The sequence below is a fragment of the Echinops telfairi genome, unplaced genomic scaffold, assembly GCF_000313985.2.
Source record: "Echinops telfairi isolate 266 unplaced genomic scaffold, ASM31398v2 ScPeMD7_7436;HRSCAF=8474, whole genome shotgun sequence".
NCBI classification, from domain to species: domain Eukaryota; kingdom Metazoa; phylum Chordata; class Mammalia; order Afrosoricida; family Tenrecidae; genus Echinops; species Echinops telfairi.
In genome coordinates, this window is record NW_022111336.1 from 5,087,146 (window position 1) to 5,100,998 (window position 13,853).

The 13,853-nt window shown below is 37.9% G+C and overlaps 1 protein-coding gene across 4 annotated transcripts in view; it reads right to left on the reverse strand.

Moving 5' to 3' along the window:
• Positions 1-13,853, reverse strand: part of DMD (dystrophin) — a 2,430,848-nt gene that overhangs the window by 1,717,928 nt on the left and 699,067 nt on the right. The window lies entirely within an intron of this gene.

Genomic DNA, 13,853 nt, shown 5'->3' on the forward strand with positions numbered 1-13,853 from the left:
AAAAAAAAAGAAAGAAAGTACCCTGAATGGCCAGAACCATGAACAAATCTGTCTGGAAGGAAGTACAACCAGAATGCTCCTTCAAAGCAAGGATGACAAGACTTCAGCTCAGATACTTTGGGCATGTTATCAGCAAAGACCAGTCCCTAGAAAAAGGCACCATGCTTGGTAAAGCAGAAGGGCAGCAAAAAAAAGAAAGGTCCTCAAGGAGATGGCTTGACACACTGTCTGCAACGATGGGCTCAAATGTAGCAATTGTGAGAATGGAGCAGGACCGGGCCAGCCACAACCTTGGAATTAGGGTGAAGAATGTCTTAATTCTCCTACTAGCATTACGAAGCAACCTGTGTAGACCAATCAGTTCATCTTAGTGTGCTTTCGCTTTCCCACTATTGACTTGCAAGTCCTAATACTGACCCTCACACCATCTCACGTAGAAAGAACACTTTTAGGTTTAGATAGGTCAACAAAGAGAAAATGTGGTGAAAGCTTTGATGAATCTTTGAGACATTTGCAATTTGTAGAAATCAGCCTTTGTGCAATCTAGATATGATCAAGCGACAGAATGCTGTTTTTGTTTTTCTTCACCATCAACTTGATTTTCGACTCATAGCAACAACACTTGTCAGAGCAGAACTGCCCCATGGAGTTTTCCCAGCTGTCTCCTTAATAAGAGCAAATTGCCGCTTTCTCCTATAAGGCTGCTGGGTGGCTTCGAATTACCAGGCTTTCAATGCAAGGCCAAGTGTTTAACCCTCGCACCACAAGTACATGAATACAAAACACAACAAAGGATTTCATCATGATATTACATTTAAGAGAATTTCTGGTTTTACCTGAAATCTATTAAAGCTTGTCTTGTCGATAAGAATTGAAAATCTTTCATTTTTACATTTTCAGCTCTTTCATAACCCATGGGGCATTTTCTGTCTCTGAGTTTTACTGGGAGGCTCAGTGTAAGGTTTGCTGGCATGGTGGTAGGGACTTGCTTAACTGCATTTAACAGAAGCAAGTTATTTGGCAACATATTGCTGTGTTGAGAGCAGCCTAGAGCTGGGATTGAATGAAACATTTATCTATTTAGGTTCCTTATACAATAATAATAATAATAATAATTTAAGCATATTTACTCGTGGTTGCATACTATCAGGTATGGTGTTCCTGATTGTATAATACTCAATTCAAGTGAATGTTATTTTTCCCTATGCCTCATTCCATCTATCTTACCACACTTCTTTGAGACAAAATTATACCACACAATATATATCACAGTCAGTTGAGCATTATGCTTGAACCAGAAGCTCTGTGGTTCAAATCCACCAGCTTCTCCTCAGGTTAAAGATGAGCTATCTGCTCCAGCAAAGGTTTATACCCTTAGAGGCAGTTTCACTACGCCTTATAGGGTCAATCATAGCAGAACCAGTACTAGAAAAGAACATCATGCTTGGTAAAGTAGAGGGTCAGCAAAAAAGGGGAAAACCTTCCATGAGAGGGCTTGTCACAGTGGCTGAAATGTAATAACATATGGCTCTAACATAACAACAACTGTGAGGATGGTGCAGTACTAGGCAGTGTTTGATTTTGTTATTACATTGGGTCTCTATGGGTTGGAACCTACTAGACTGCATCTAACATCAACAAACAACAACAATGTAGTCTCAACAAACAGGATACATATATATATATATACATTCACAATGTGACATAACATAAACTTTTGGACTCCCTTCCATGAACAAAGTTGCCACATTACTCTTTGAGACCATATTTTAACCTACACTTCTGGGAATAACACTTACACAAGTGTAATAATCCCTTCAGTCATTTGTGTGACATGTATTATTTTCATTGTCATCTTTGCCTTCATTTCATAAATTGAGCATGAAAGAGTATGTGGTATTACCCCAAACTTCTGCAAGATGAAGTAAAAAAAAGGCAAGATTGGGGCCACATGTAGTGATGCTGAGTTTATGTTCTTTCTAATATACTTAATGTTCAACTGACAACATGACTTACCACAGGACATGTATATAGGAGCGTGCATGAACTCTGTGATGTATTTTACCCTTCAGAGATAATATATCCCAATTTGGATGAAAAAGTTTCATTTGGGAATATTGGAGATGTTTTTTAGATATTATGAACTTCATGAGTGAAAACATAGATTTGTACAGACAATGTATTCCAAACAAACTTAAAAGTAGTCTCATCACTTAAATGAATTCTAGACACATATTTAATTTATATAAATTAAAATGAAAGGAACTCTAAAATGCAGGTCCTCAAACACACTAGCCATATATCAGTTCTTCAACAAAGCCACATTTGGTCTGTAGCTTCTCTACTAGACAATATTATTCTAGAAAAAAGAGGAATAATTAAAATATATACATATATTACAATAATTAAAATAAATACATATATTGTCCATTTCCATGCATCAGTTAAAATTAAATTGTGTAAAATAATATTGTTCTGTTAGATAGGCTTTCTTATGCAATATTTCCTGATGAGCAAACTGGAACTGAGAAAAAAAATCTATAATTTTCTCAAGGTCACGCAGTAATTTTCTTTCAGGAAATTGAGAGATTAGTAGAAAGCCCAGGCTGAGGCACTGTCCCAACTTTGCCACCACAAACTACATGAACTTGGATTTCACTTCATTATTCATTGGTTATCTCATTCATGAAACAGGTACAGTATTACACTCAAGGTACGTAAAATTACAGGAGGGAAGTAAGCACACAAGAAGTACTAATAATTGCAATGATAATTTCATGGACAATTGTTGACACTTCCCTTAATGATGTTATTTCCATCACATTTAAAGGTGTTTTTTTATCTTTATGGCGTTGTTTATTTACCAAATCTACACATAAAAACTAAAGAGAAACATCTCAATATTTCTCATCCATTTTCCAATTATTCCATGATTTCTAATATTTATTGGATAGCATATGACATTCCATAGACTTTTCTCCCTGACTTGAATACTCCAAAAAAACAACAGACTGCCATTGATTCTGACTCATGGAATAGTGGGCTACACGTTAGGTTGCCAACCACAAGGTCAGTGGTTCAGTCTCACCAGTGAGAGAAAGATGAATCATGTAGCCATTCGTGACAACATATCCTGTGTGCAAGCATGGTAAGACTGAATGTAGATATCAAAAGTGTTGCGTTCATGTGTCTTACAGTGAATATCCTCAATTACAATAAAATAAATTATTATTTTTTAAAAAACCAAAGGGGCAAGTCATCATTCTGGAAAACTACCATTTAGTAAAGCTTTCCCCAAATAGGTATTTCGCAGGTGACTTAGTCTACTATTTTTAGATCAGGGGAGATACTGAATATTTCTTTCCTTTTTTTAATGAAAAAATCATTTTATTAGGGGATCTTACAGCTCTTATAACAATCCATAGATCAATTGTACCAAGCATATTTGTACATATGTTGTCATCATTATTTTCTCTCTTTTTTTAAAATCATTTTATTGGGGGCTCTTACAATTTATATCACAATCCATACATACATCCATTGTGTCAAGCACATTTATACATTTGTTGCCATCATCATTCTTTCTACTTGAGCCCTTAATATCAGCTCCTCATTTTCCCCCTCCCTCCCCATCCTCCCTCTCTCATGAACCCTTGATTATTTATAAATTATTATTATTTTGTCATATCTTACACTGTCTGACATCTCCCTTCACCCACTTTTCTGTTGTCCATCCCCCAGGGAGGAGGTTATATGTAGATCCTTGTAATTGGTTCCCCTTTCTACCCCAACTTCCCTCCACCCCCTAGATATCACCACTCACCACTGGTCCTGAAGGGGTCATGTGTCCTGTATTTCCTGTGTTTCCAGTTCCTATCTTAACCAATGTACATCCTCTGGTCTAGCCAGATTTGTAAGGTAGAATTAGGATCATGATAGTGGAGGGAGGAAGGAAGCATTTAAGAATTAGAGGAAAGTTATATGTTTCATCGTTGCTACCCTGCACCCTGACTGGCTCCTCTCCTCCCTGCAACCCTTCAGTAAGGGGGTTTCCAATTGCTACAGATGGGCTTTGGGTCTCCACTCTGCACTCACCCTCATTTACAATGATATGTTTTTTTGTTCTTTGATGACTGAAACCTGATCCCTTCAACACCTTGTGGTCACACAGGCTGGTGTGCTTCTTCCATGTGGGCTTTGTTGATTCTGAGCTAGATGGCAGCTTGTTTATCTTCAAGCCGTTAAGACCCCAGACGCTATATCTTTTGATAGCCGGGCACCATCAGCTTTCTTCACCACATTTGTCTTCAGCGATTGTGTCGGGAAGGCGTGCATCATGGAATGCCAATTTAATAGAACAACGTGTTCTTGTATTGAGTAAGTAAGTACTTGAGTGGAGGTCCAATGTCCATCTGCTACCTTAATACTAAACCTATAAATATATGCACGTACATCTATTTCCCCACCATCCTATATCAATATATTTACATATGTACATGCCTGTATTTAGACTTCTATAAAAAACCCTTGTCTCCTAATTATTTCCTATATTTCTTATTACTTTCCTCTTGTCCCACTATCATGCTCAGCCTTCATTTGGGTTTCAGTAATTTCTCTTGATTACATTGCCCTTGCTTAATCACTACCAGGCCTCTCACACCCTCCTTGTCACTAATTTTGGATCACTTGTTGCTCCCTTGTTCCTGGGTTGGTCAACATCACCTCCTTACCCTGCCTCCCCCTCTCCCATGTCCCCCCAGAACCATTGATCCCATTGTTTTCTCTTCAGACTGTTCATCCAGCCTATCTTATATAGATAGATCTGCAGAGATAATAATATGCAGCAAAAAACAAGGCACAGCAAGACAAAGTGACAAAAGATAACCCAGCAATGACAACAAAAAATAAAACCAATGACCCATAAAATAATAAATTAATTTAAAAAAGAAAACGAAATTATTTTTAATATTTGAATATTTCTTTTTAATCAAACCACACCCCTTGTTTTGGTTCATAAAATATTATCTGACAACAGAAATAAGGACAATGCTGTCATTAATTATCTGGGCCTCTTATTTTCTACTTGTTGCAGGTCTATTTAGCCACTTTTGAAGATGATGTTTGTTCATGGAGACAATTGGTGGGATGTAGTGGTCAAAGGAGTCTTTAAATTTTTCCATGGATTCCAGTTTGAGGATCCTGCTGATGCTTAGTCCATGCACTAATGTCCAGGCTTCCTTTCTCTGCTAGCAACTTAACCTGCAGGTACAAACTCCTGGAGGAGACAGTGATACACTTCATTTTGTTGAGTTTGGGGTTGTGGCTTTGTGGTGCTTGTTGTTGTTGTTGTTGTTGTTGTTGACTTCAAGATATATAGATTCAGAAGAAAATGGGACAGAAGGCAATGGACTTCAGGACACAATCAGGACAAAGGACATCCAAACGGAGATTGTTTCTTTTTCATCAAGACAAAATAACTCACAAATTGTTTGCTTCTATTCAGATTTTGCTTCCGAACAAACAATTCCTGGTTTTACAAACAGTCTTCACAGGACAACTCTACCCTTCCAAAATCTAGCTAAAATACAGTGACAATTTAGAGGTTAAAATATTTCATAGTTAGCAGTAAGAACATAATGCTTTAAATCTGTATTGCTATACAAGATCATGCTAATTTACTAAAGAATATACCACTCTGGCTGAAGTTTAATATAAAGCTTAATAAAAGTTTAATATAAAGCCAAATATGGTCTTTCTTTTTTCTATTACTATCTTCTCTCTTTATATATATACAATAATACATATCTTGTATTTAAAATAGTGTATGCATATATAAATACAGCCATAAAACCTGAATGCAAAAGTACTCTATGTGTATAAAATTCATATACATAATATGCATACATGAGTATGAGAGTAAATAAAAAAGTACTGCTACAAAGTCAGAGTAACTTTTATTGAACAAAAAAAACCAATGTGAAGCTATTGTTCTGACATGCCCTCCATCTAGGTCCATTCACTTCTGAAGGTGATGTTTCAATGTCTCTAACCCTCCCCTGAAGAATTCTGCACTTTGATTTACCTCATTTACATTACAGATAGCAGTTTTGCCATCCTCAGGGAATCGAATCATCTTCTTTTTCAATGTTCTTTGAGCTTTGGGAACAAAAAGCAATCTAAAGGCGTGAGATCTGAATTGTAGGGTAGATGAGGCAAGTTCTCCTAAAGAAATCTTTCTAGGACAGCCATTGGTGCCCTTGAAGACAGAGCTGGTACATAGTCATGATGAAAAAAACAACAACTCCTCAGCGCAATTTTCCTGGCCTATTTCTCATCACTGCCATTTTCAAATTTTTTCCTAAGAAGCCCCTATGGTCGTGCTGTGTTCTCAAAGAAAACTGATCAAGATTACCCCTTCAGAATTCTATCCTCTGAAAGAACAGACACCATAAGCTTCTCAGCTTATCTAGACCTTGAATTTATCTGGCTAACCAGATCACTTGGGTTGGACTTCATATTATTTTTATTTTGGGCAGGCACCCTAAGGACAAGAACAAGAGGAGCCTTGTGTTCAGCCATTCATTGACAACAGAAACATGCTTAAATGCATACTGCTTGGAATACAAACTAGTTCACACAAATTGATGTATGTGGAAGTAGAACCCTAGCAACATTTTTTTTCCAACTTACATATGCATACATTTCCATTTATATATGTTAATAAGAAATCAGATCTTTCTTACCCAAAATTTCTCTAATTGTTTTAAAAGAGACTGCATTTTTGTGTTTTTAAGCAGTAATATGTCAAACAATAAATAAGCATTTTATGTATGATTTAAAACATTAAAAATAAGCTTGCATATGACCCTGTACTTCTACAGGATATTACTATAAATCCTTTGAAAGTCATGTGGCAGAGGAAAGCCTCCATTAACCACTCCTGCAGCAGTGAACTAGTCCCAGCACCACAGGTAAATCCCCAAAAACCTTCTTTCTCCAGTTTTATTATTTTCTCTGGCACTGTAGGTTGTTGAATAAGTAAGCTGAATAATTTTTGGTATAACTCCCTAGCACATTAATCACACACTAAGAAGGAATGTATTAATTAAAACATAGACATTATCAATCCACACATGGATAGGTGGATCCTACCTTGTCCATGGATACATGATAGGATATTTTGCTAAGTAGGCCAGGTAAATTAAAAAATGAAACTTGATATTCACTCTATTCCATTTAATCAATCAATGTAATGAATCCACCAAATAAGAATTGTACAAATGGTTTAATGTAATTTGATCTCAAGCTGGGCTTATATCTTGAGTTTAATGAATGTATCTTAACATTTAGAAAGCTTTCTAATCTTTAAAATACTCCTTTCTTCAGCTTGCTTATGGATTTTGTATGTCACTTGTACTATGCTATAATTAATAAATAGTTGTTGAAGAATAAATAATTGACGTTTTCTTGTTCAGGACACTCCCTTACTCTGTATTATTGCCAAATTAACTAACAAGAACTTTTATATCTTAATATAATCTTATTTATGATTTTGTCATGCTATTCATTTCATGTTATTAGGCAGTTCAAACCCACTAGCTGTTCTGAAAATGAAAGAGCGTATCTTTCTGCTTTCATAAAGATTTGCAGTCTCAGAAACCCTACGCGACAGTTCTACTCTGTCCTATAGGGTTGCTATCAGTCAGAATCAACTAGATGGAAGTTTGGAGTAGAACTCATGTGGGAAATGATTAATTATGCATTTAACTGAATTGATAAGCCCAAAGCAAAGTGAGATAGTTTCATAACTGTGGTCCCTGCCCCTTTCTACCAGTGGCTGTCCTAACAGAGAACTGATGCTCAACTCATGTTTGTTCACTGAAACATCCTGGTGGAGTTTAGTATCGCACATTAATTCTTTTTTTAAAAAAAAGAAATACTTCTACTGGTGGCTCTTACATCTCTTATTACAATCCATACATTCATCCATTGTGTCACGTACATTTGTACATAAGCTGCCATCATCATTTTCAAAGCATTTTCTTTCTTCTTGAGTCCATATCAGCTCGTCATTTGTCTCCCTCCCTCCCTCCCCTGCCCACTGTTCCTCATGAACCCTTGATAAGTTATAGATTATTATTTTCATATCTTGCATCATCCTCTGTCACCCTTCATCCACTTTTCTGTTGTTCATCTCCCCAGGAGGGGGTTATATGTTGATCCGTGTGATTGATTCTCCCTTTGACCCTAAGGGGTTTATCAAAACTGGATTCCCTGAGTCAGGGGCTCTTATCTGTAACAGTGTGCATGTTTTGGTCTAATCCAATTTCTAAGGTAGAATAGAAGTTATGATCGTGGGTGGAAGGAAGCATTAAAGAACTAGAGGGAAGTTGTGTGTTTCATCAGTGCTATACTTCAGTCTGACTGGCTCATCGCTTCCTTGTGACCCATCTGTGAGGGGATGTCCAATCGTTTACAGATGGGCTTTGGGTCTCCACATCACGCCCCTACACTCCCACCCCCAAATGACATAATTTTGTTCTGGGTGTTAGATGCCTGATACCTAATCCCATGGACACCTCATGATCACACAGGCTGGAGTGTTTCTTCCATGTGGGCTTCGTTACTTCTCAACTGGATGGCTACTTGTTTATCCTCAAGCCTTTAAGACCCTAGATGCTATATCTTTTGATAGCCAGGCACTATCAACTTTCTTCACCACATTTGCTTATGCATCCATTTTGTATTCAGCTATCACGTCGGGAAGGTGAGCATCAAAGAATGCCGGATTATTAGAACCAAGTATGTTCTTGTGTTGAGGGAGTACTTGAGTCGAAGCCCAATGTCCATCTGGAACTATAATTCTTAACATAAAAGTACATTGATTTATTCCCCTCTCGTTATATTTAAATATATTTACATATGTACATGCTGGTATTTAGGCCTCTATAAATGCCCTTTGCCTCCTGGCTCTTTCCTCTATTTCCTTTTACTTTCCTCTTTTCCCACCATCATGTTCAGCCTTCATTCAGGTTTAGTAATTCCTCACTGCTACACTGCTCTTGATTAAGTGCCACTAGGAATCATACTCCCTTCTCTCCATTGATTTTAGTTCACTTGTTGTTCCCTTGTCCCTGGATTGGTTTCCCGCACTCCCTTCCTTTCTCCCACCGCCCTTTTCCCTTATCCCCATGCAACCATCGGCTCTGCTGTTTTCTTCTCTGAATTGTTTATCCTGCCTATCTTATCTAGATAGACATGCAGAGACATTCATAAGCTGTCTTCCAAAATGTATGGCATATATTAGTGAGTGCTTCTAGGGTTGCACTAGTTTTTTGAAACATTAAACTTGACATTCCATCATTTCCTGGAGACTTCTTTTGCAGTGCTCAGTGAAACTTGAACTTCATCCTTTAATACCATTGGTTCTTGATTGTATTTTACATCTTAAAATGGTTGAATGACAACCAATTCTTTTTGTGACTCTATGAATATCTTTCATCTGCTTCTGGTGCTGTCTGTAGCTCCAATATTATGCCCATTGAGTCTTGCAATATTATAATAAGTAGCTTTCATTTTTTATTGATTTGTTTCATCTTAAGGTATGCTGAGCATGCTTTTCCATTTTGGTTCTATAAGTCCAGGTCGTTGCCCCTTTCATTATAATGCTTTACTTTATCTTATCAAGCTGCCTTTTAACATTTTCTGTGCAGCTGTTTTACTTTATCATTTCTCCCATTCACTTTAGTTATTCTAATAAGTTCAAGAGAACACTTCAGAGTCCCTTATGACATTCACTTTGATCTTTTCTTTCTTGTTTTTAATGACCTTTTGTTTTGTGGTATTCTTAATGTCTTATCACAGCTCATCTATTCTTCAATCTTTAGTATTCAAAGTATCAAATCTGTTCTTGAGATAGTCTCTATATTCAGGTGGGATACCCTCAAAGTCATCAGTTGGTTTTTGTGGACCTTTTAAAATTTTATTGACTATGCAAACCATGGGTAACATATAATTAATTTTAAGCTCATTTGAACAGATCAAGAGGATATTGCATAGCTTGTTTGCTTTTCTCTTGCATGTTTCACTCTTAAAAAAATGGGAGCTCTTACAGATATTATAACCATCCATAGTTCAATTAGATCAAGTATGATTGTACAATTTCTTCCACCATCATTTTCCAAACATCTTATTTCTTCTTACACTCTTTGATATCAGCTCCCCTTTATCCCTGCCCTCCCACACCCTACCTCCTAGAACCACTGTAATTATATTAAATGTTATTTTTCCTCTTTTCTTTTGCCTTATCTTACACCATCCAATGTATCTGTTTGCCAACCATTCTGTTATTCCTTTCCCACAAGTGGGGTTATAAAGTAATGGTTGCTTTCAGTTCCCCACCCCATCTTTCCTCCTCTCTTTCTGCACCCCCAGGGAACCATGACTCCTGTACAGTAACTATTTCTAAAGGATTTATATATCTTGGATTTCATGCATCAAAAGATCTTAATTATACAAATGAACGTACACAAGTCTAAAAGGATTACTGAAGTAAAACTAAAACCATAATAGTAGGGGGGGGATTATTAAAGAACTGGAGGGAGGTAAAAAAGAACTGGAGGATAGTTATATGCTTCAACAGTGCTATATTGCACAAAGTTTAAGAGCAAGAAAGGTGTGCATCAAGTTGTATCATTCCACCATAGTTAATCTATCTGTATGCTGAGCAAGAAGTCTGAGAAGTTGCACTCCCTGAAGAAAAATGAGACATTGGAATAAGAAGAAGGCTCATTAACAACCTAAAATATGCACGACAAAATCTTGTTTGCTGAAAACTAAGAGAACTAGAAATACTTGCACATGAAGAAAAGAATATAGGATTACATATATGGATTGCAACTTGATGCAAAAAAGAAAAATCTTTAAATCGGAACAATAGACATCAACATGATAAATAGAGGAAACATTGAAGTTGTCAAGGATTTTTTCTCACTTGGATCAACAACCAGCCCTCATAGAACCATATATCTCTTCTTCAACAATATATATACGCACAATGGAATACTCCACACAGTTATAAAATAATGATGAAGCTGAAAAACGTCATGACATGGACGGAGTCAGAGGAAATTATGCTTAATGAAGTTACTCAGTCACAAAAGGACAAACATTGTATGAGATCATGATTATAAAAAAAAAAACTAATGTAAAGGTTTTCATACCAAAGTATCAGACATTGATAGCTACCAGGGGTATGGGAAAGGAAAGGAGAGAAGGAGACATAATAGACTGCAGGATGGCAAGGTGCTCACTTGGGTGAAGGGGAAGAGAATATCACACAAGAGGGAGCTAGAGGGGAAAAAACAAGAGGAATGAAGCTAAAAGCAAGTGGGAGATTGGTTTAGTTGTTTAAGTTGTCAATTGCAAAAAAAAATCCCCAATGAGCTGAAATGTAAATTCTCACCTAATTAATAAAAAGTTAAAAAATCAAACAACATATTGAACTTCTTAATTCTGCTGTATAAGACATCTGTGAAGTGTTAAAGTGAAAAGATACCCCTTCGAGTACTAAGGTGTGCCTGATCCAAGCCATAGTATATCCAAACACCTCAGATGCACGTGAAACCAGGAAAATGAATAACAAAGACCACAAAAGAATTGATCCATTTGAATTATGGTACTGCCAAAGATTAATTAAAGGGCATGGACTTCCAGCAGAAGAAAGACATCTGTCTTGAAAAAAATATAGCTCAGGCAGCTCCTTAGAAGCAAGGATGATGAGAGTTCATCTCAAGTACTTTGGACATGTTATCAGAAGAGACCAGTTCCTAGGGGAGGACATCATACCTGGTTATATACAGTGTCAATAAAAAAAGAGGATGACCCTCAATGGGATGAAATGGCACAGTGGCTACAGCAATGGGCTCAAGCATAACAATTGTGAAAATGACATAGGACCAGGCATGTTTCATTCTGTTGGACTTAGGGCCATTATGAATCAGAATCAACCCAAGGGCACCTAACAATAAACTAAGATCCCATAGCTTAAATATCCTGAAAGGTCTTCATGAAAAAAAAAAAAACCTGAATGTTACTGGGAATATATCAATTAAAGGCATCCAATAGAATTTACCTAATTAGATGTGATTCCTTGTGTTGTTTGTGTCACTGCTACCTCCTTTTAAGTTTTTTTAAAGAAGTCAAAAGCAATATTCTTTGGACTAGTTCTGTAAATCATATGACTGAAGTATAACAATTGTACTTGAGATCCCTGGGGTGAGGTCCAGCAACTATGGCCAAACCCAATCCAAGGATACATATGGCAGCCAACGAAATAAGAGGGGGAAAGAAAGAGGGAAAAAACGACATGGGTGGGGATGAGGGAGCAGGGCACTAATCCACCCAAGGGGAGGGCATTATTTGTATCTCCACAAGAGAAGGAGAGTGAGACCAGGCTTCAAACCGATGTGCCAAGATGTGAATTCAACATACCGGCATGTACCAGGGAACCAATAGAGAGGTCTGTGGGACTGGCCCCAATCCTGACTATGTGGACACCACCCCCCACTCAGAAGAATGCATTTCAGAGGACAGCACTGGAGCTACAGCTTAGGGAGAGGGGCAAGTCGCATTAGAGCACACAGAGAAATGCAAAAGGATGGAGAGGGAGGAGAGGACATCCTGGCCCACCAAGCCCCAAGGACGATGTTCCTGCTCGGAGTAGACAATGCACGGGGAGGACCGTAGGGCTGGTCCCACAATGGGACATGGCATCCCTCACTGAACTATGATGCTGCGGGGAACAACACTGGAGACACAGGGTGGGAATAGTGCACAATCTGGCCCCATCATGCTGGGGTGAGGCACTGAGGTCATGCAGCAGAGCAACAGGGGGAACAGTGATGAAACCCCTGGGAAATACCAAAAATAGACTTGTGAGACAGATTGTGTCACCCCATCAGACTCGACTGGAAAACACTTGTAAAGGCCAACTAACAAACTTTGAACTATTTATAGGCTTTTCCATTTTTGTCAGTGGATTTCTTTTTGTTATTGTTATTTTGATTTTTCGTTGTTATTGTTTTGTTGGTAATGACTTCTTTTGTTGTTTTATTTGGCCTTCCTTGGTTTTTGCACTTATTAATGTATCTGCATGTCTATCTAGATAAGATAGGCAGGATAAATAATTCTGAGATGAAAGAACGGGGACCATGCTTTGGGGGGATTCGGCAGAAGGTGAGATGAGAGAAACGAAGGGGTGGGGGAACCAACCCAGGGACAAAGGAACAACACATGAACTAAAATCAGTGGAAGGAAGGAAGGTTGTGGGATGCCCAACGGGGCTTCCTTAATCAGGGGCAATGTAGCAGAGAGGAATTACTAAACCCGAATGAAGGCTGAACATGGTGGTGGAACAAGAGGAAAGTAAAAGGAAACAGAGGAAAGAACCAGCAGGCAAAGGACATGTATAGAGGCCTAAATACAGGCATGCACATATGTAATTATATATAATGAGAGGGGAATAGAACTATGTACTCATATCTATATGTTAAGAATTAAAGTTGCAGATCGATATTGGGCCTCAACTCAAGTACTCTCTTAACACAAGAACACTTTGTTCTAACAATCTGGCATTCTGTGAGGCTCACCTTCTGGACATGATTGCGGAAGACAAAACAGGTGCGTAAGCAAATGTGGTGAAGAAAGATGATGGTGCCTGGCTATCAAAAGATATAGCGTCTGGGGTCTTTAAGGCTTGAAATAAACAAGCATCCATCTAGTTGAGGGGCAACAAAGCCCACATGGAAGAAGCACACCAGCCTGTTTGAACATGAGGTGTCGAAGGGATCAGG